We start from the raw sequence: 6,091 nt of genomic DNA on the forward strand, positions 1-6,091 counted from the left end.
AGCCAGGATTTCATCCTGGTGGGTGTCATTGAAGGAATTCAAAAATGATGAGTTTTGGCACTGGAATTCAATTTGCACTTTTAAAGGTCATTCTAGTTATTATGTAGAACATAAATATAATTCTGTATATTTATGAGTAGTTAATCAGCAAAATAATTTGCTAAAGGACATTAGCTCATAGAAACATTGAAATATCTAGAGAAACAGACTTGAGATTAAATTTCCCAGAGAGATACTCAGAACTACACCACAAGCTAGGCTATTGATGGAATCTTCCCTAATGACCAACCTAAGATTCTGCAAAAAAATAACCTGTCATTATGCCGCCACCTCTTACAGAATAACAGACATATAACCACTTACTTCGGAACTAAAGTCTTATCCATGTGTATCTGAGTGGTAGAATCTAGGTCATATGTCTGCATACTAACTCCATGGGAGAGTAGGAAATAGTGGCTTTTGGATTCTACCTTTTGAAGGAGGAACTTACGATGTGAGATTCTATCAAAATGTAAAAAGAGAAAAATGTTCAAAAGATGGAGACAGCAAAAATAAAAACTATGTACTGCATACAAAAGTCACTATAAGAAATAAGAAAAGTAATAGTCCAGGCAAGACAAGTTAGCCAAAAGTAACATAGTAGGAGTCAACATGATTCAGACAGTGAGAAAGGGAGAAACTCAAAAAGTAGTCAGGACATAAAATAGCCAGTAGGTTATGATGAATACGTTGAAATATGAATATGGCTTTTGATTTTAAAATGCCCAATGTGATAGAAGGCCTTTCACCAAAATAAGAGATACAGAGGAATGCAGCCTGTTTATGAGACATTGAAGAGTAAAAAAATAAATACAATGTTTTTTCTTTTTAGAATTTAATGTTTTATTTTAAAATAATAAATTTGGGTTTGCCATGAACATCCACCAAAAAATGTCTAGAAAAAAATAATTTACACATTTAACACTGTAGAGAATGCAGGGATAAAATAATAGATTAAAAAGCAGAAAAAATATAGATGGAGGTTAAAATGCTAAAAAATAAATGTGAAAGCCCAGTGAATGTGAACCAACCTATAATAATCGAAACTATCATAAATAAGAAAATAAGTCTTGAATTTTTTTCAGATATTTACATGGTTAACCTAATTAGCAGCTCAGATGAACATGTGGATTTATAGACTCTAGGGTAGTGTATTAGTTTCCTGTTGCTGCTGAAACAAATTATTGTATGCTTAGTGTCTTAAAACTCCATAAATGTATTTTCTTATAGTTCTGGAAATGAGAAGTCCACAATAGTTCTCACCACACTTAAAGCAAAGTATTAGCAGTGCTGTGCTCTTCCGGAGGCTCTAAGGCAGAACTGGATTTTGACTTTTCCAGCTTTGAGAGGCTGCTATATTTTTTGGTATGCTTACCCTTCCTCCATCTTCAAAGTCAACAGAGTAACATCAACAAATCTCATGAATCTAACTCATCTGCCTCCTTCTTTCACTTATAAAGACCAAAGTAATCGCAGTCTACCCATCAGGATAATCCAAGAAAATTATGTTGTTTTAAGGTCAGCTGCTTAACATTTTTCTTTCTATCTACAATCTTAACCCCCCTTGCTGATTCATAGAGCATATTCACAGTTTCCAGGAATTAGAACATGGACATCTTTAGGGACTTGGGAGCAGTATTCTTCATGATACAGATAGCAACAAGTTTTAATCTCTGGGTGTGTGTCCCAGGCCTGGCTAGTCCCAGGTCTGGCTGTGATCCAGGCTCATGGCTAGGAATAGGACCCCGGATTTAGAATATTACATTAGTGTAGTAGGGCGCCTGGGCCTAAAATATGTAAACATAATTCAGCTATTGTATCACGCATGTGTGGCTGAATGCCACTATTGTATTCTAATATATATGAAGCCATGTGGTCCCCATGGAGCAGAAGGGGAGCACAAGAAGGGAAGCAGAAGAAGAGCAGAAGCAGAAGCGCACTCCCCAAAATAAAGTCGGTGCCTGCCATTTCATTCTCATGTTGGTCTCCTATACATTCTTCCAACTGGCATCTCACCACCGAAACCTTCCCTTCTCGATCAACTCAACACTGACACTGGGGTATACCCGAATACTTTCTGTTTTGTTCTCCTAGCCCTTCCATCTCTTCTGTAACCATGTGCTTGCATTGAATCTCTTTTGGTTTGAATTGTTTAGAGTGATTTCTGTATTCATGATGGAGCAAACTAAAGACTAAAATAAATGATTGAGCTCTTGGTTTACATGACCAACAAATACCTTTTAGGTAGAAGAAATAGTTAGGACAAAGTCCCTGAGACTTGAGATGTTGTGTGTTCAAAAATATACATGAGGTCCAAAGTGGCTGGCATATAGAGAGGGAGAAAAGCAGTCAGAGAAGTGGGGCGAGGTACAGATGAAAACTCAGGAAAGTATTTATTCCAGAATGAGGCAGGAAGTCACTGAATGGTTTTGAGCACATGAGTGAATTCATTCAGTTTAGGATTTTAAAAGGAATACTCAGATTATATAGAGTTTAAACTGCAATTGTGTGCTTTAAGCTTCAAAATTCATCCATGCACATTTTAATATTAGAGTTACAACATTGTACTATATGTAACTGTACTCACTCTGATCGCAACAGCTTTTTCAATCTTTTTTAGCATTAAAATATTTAAATATTTTATATGGTCTGATTTTTAAGGGTTTGTCAGCTATTGAACAACATTCAAATTGAAGGCACGATATGCCTCATATCTACCATGTTCCTTTTATTTTGCTTATATGTACAGCTGAATTATCTGCTACAAAACACCCCATTATCATTTCTGTCTTACTGCTATTTCATTAAGTAAAGACATAAAAAAACCAAAACAGCAAACAAAAGAAATGTAAGAGAGTAGCATCAAAAGCATGGCAGCATGAGGGATCTCCTCTGATCTCTCCTCTTGAAATTACAACAAACTGAACAGATAAAATCCAATAGAGAACACCCAGCCCAGCATGTCTGAGAGATGTGCACATCAGGGCATCTGAAGATGGGTCAATGAGGAAAGGGAGGAGGAAAAGGAGAGGACTGGAGAAAGATGCTGGAGACAGGTTCTGTGAAGCAGCCAGGAGCTCCCTGCAAGTCATGGGGGAAGGAAGAATTAGGCGGTGGTTTATACTCTTTGAAGCCTCTGAGCAGTCCTGCCTAAGTGATCAGCATATTCCGTGTGGCAGAGCCCAGTGAACAAGGCAGACCGAGAATGTGAAGAGGTAACAGCTATGTTTTAGCAACCACCTTTGCCAGGCAGAAAGCTTAGTTAGGGATCCTGGCTACTTCCCCACAATCTCCCAGAGCTAGCAGCAGGCCCCAGAACTGCATCTGACTTTGGGGGTAGTACCAGGACTTCAGGGGCTCTTCAGAGGATCAGATAGACATTGTTCTTCACATTCTCCCATGGAGGTGGAGCCTTTTAAATGAGGTGACTTAATCACAGAGACACACACCTCTCCAGAGAATAAAAGGCATTTTCTTCACCAGAAGCAGAAATCCAGGAGACTTGGGCACAACCTACTGAAACACACACACACAAATCCCTCTAATCAACTTACTAAAGAGAGATTAATAATAAAATTATAATAATAATAGTAATAACAATGTGTATATATTATATATATTATATATACATAAAAGCAGAGTACATTCCCATTAATGCCTTGGCAGAGAAATAATCCATCAAACACCATGAACAACCGAGGTGACAAGTCAACTCAGAAAGAAAATCAATATTCTCCAGAAAATAAACTTAAAGATATAGGATTACACAATTTAAAAGACAGAGAATTCAAGATTGCAATTATGATAAAACTCAAAGAGAAGAAAGAAAATTCTAATAGTTCAATAAACTCAGAAACTAAATCAACGAACAATACTTTACCAAGGAATACTTTACTGAAGAAACTAAAACTCTACAGAAGAACCAAATAGAGCATCTGGAGTGGAAGACCTCAGTGAAAGAGATGAAGACTGGAATAACAAGCTGACCAGATAGAGGAAAGAATTAGTGATATCAAAGATAGAAAGCTGAAAATGATGCAAATGGAAGAAGAGAGACTTGAGATTAAAAAGAAAGAAAGAAAGAAAGAACTCTACAAGAACTATCTGACATTATCAAAAAAAGCAACATAAAAATAATGGCTATACTAAAAGGAGAAGAGAGGAAGAAGGAAATAAAGAACCTATTCAAACAGTTGATGAGAATTTCCTAAAACTATGGAAAGAACTGGACCCACAAATCCAAGAAGCAAACAGAACACCTAATTATCTCAATCTAAAAAGACCTACTTCAAGATATATTATATTAAAACTGTCAAAAATTAATGATAAAGAAAGAATTCTCAAAGCAGCCAGGAAAAAATAAAGATGATAATTTATAAAGAAAACCCATTGTATTATCATTAGACTTCTCATGACAATCCTTATAAGCTAGGAGAGAGTGGATCCAAATATTCAAACCACTGAAAGGGAGAAATTACTGGCCAAAATAATATATCCAGCAAAGTTCTCTTTTACATATGAAGGAGAAATAAAGACCTTTTCAGACATACAATAGCTGAGGAAATTTTTCACTACAAGGCCTACATTACAGGAAATACTGAAGGGGGCCATTCTACCTGAAACAAAAAGACAAAAAAAAAAAAAAAAAACTATGAGTAAGATGACTAACAGATAGACAGAAACAGGAAAGTGCTACCTTTATAAAGAAAAAAAGGTATTATAAACTGAAATATTACATAATTGTTAAAGGTCAAAAAAATTTTTTAAAAAAGAGACAACAGTTGCTGATGAACTCACAACAAAAATAGGAATAATGTGAGATAGCAAAAACAGAAAAAGAGAGGGAATAGAAATCTGAATCTACAAAAGGGACTGGAGTTAAGACACACACAGAAGAAAAAGATCTAGTGTATATACAAAACATTCTTTTACATAAACTTAATGGTAACCATGCAGAAAAATTCAGAGCTGAGACACATAACATAAAACAAGAGGAAACAGAAGGAAAAATCATAAAATACCACCAAATAAAAATAACAGAGAGAAACACAGGGACAAAAAATAATTGAGACACCACGCTACAAATATATATATATAAAGGTTATAGGAAAATCTCATATTTCAATAATCACCATAAATATAAATGGACTGAACTCATCAATATAAAAGCACAGAGTAGCAGATTGGATCAAAAAACAAAATCCAATCATACGCTATTTCAAGAGACACGTCTCAGCTGCATGGACAAACATAGACTCAAAGTGAAAGGGTGGGAAACGATACTCCAAGCAAATGGAAGCCAGAGAAAAGAGGGTATAGTTGTACTTATATCTGATGAAATAGACTTCAAGATAAAAAAGGCAATGAGACAAAGATCAATACTTCATAATTATAAAGGGGACAATACATCAAGAAGACATAACACATTGATAAACATGATTTTAATCAGGGAACACCAAAATATATCAAGGAACTAGTAATAGAACTAAAGGGGGAAACTGACAAAAACAAATTATAGGAGGAGACCTAAATACTCGATTGACAGCTATGATAGATCATCCAAGCAGAAAATCAATGAGATAATGTTATTAGAAGATACATCAGACCAATGGGACATAATTGACATTTATAGAGGCTTTCATCCCAAAACATCAGATTATATATTCTTCTCTAGTGCACATGGAACATTATCAAGGATAGACCACAATGTTGGGACACAAAACTAGCCTCAACAAATTTAAAAAGACTGAAATCATACCAAGCATATTCTCCAACCACAATGCTTTGAAACTGAAGGTCAATTGTAAATAGAAAGTGGGAAGAACCAACTAATATGTGGAGATTAAACAAAATGCTACTTCTAGAAAAACTGGATAATAGAGAAAATAAAGGAAAAATCAAAAGATATATAGAAACAAATGAGAATAAAAATATAATATATCAAAACTTTGGGATTAAAAAAAAAGCAGTAATAAGAGGAAAGTTTATATCATTACAGGCTTATCTCAGGAATCAAGTCTACGACTGTGTCACCCTGAACATGCCCGATCTC

This window comes from Pteropus vampyrus, unplaced genomic scaffold, assembly GCF_000151845.1.
Source record: "Pteropus vampyrus isolate Shadow unplaced genomic scaffold, Pvam_2.0 Scaffold97, whole genome shotgun sequence".
Lineage (NCBI taxonomy): Eukaryota > Metazoa > Chordata > Mammalia > Chiroptera > Pteropodidae > Pteropus > Pteropus vampyrus.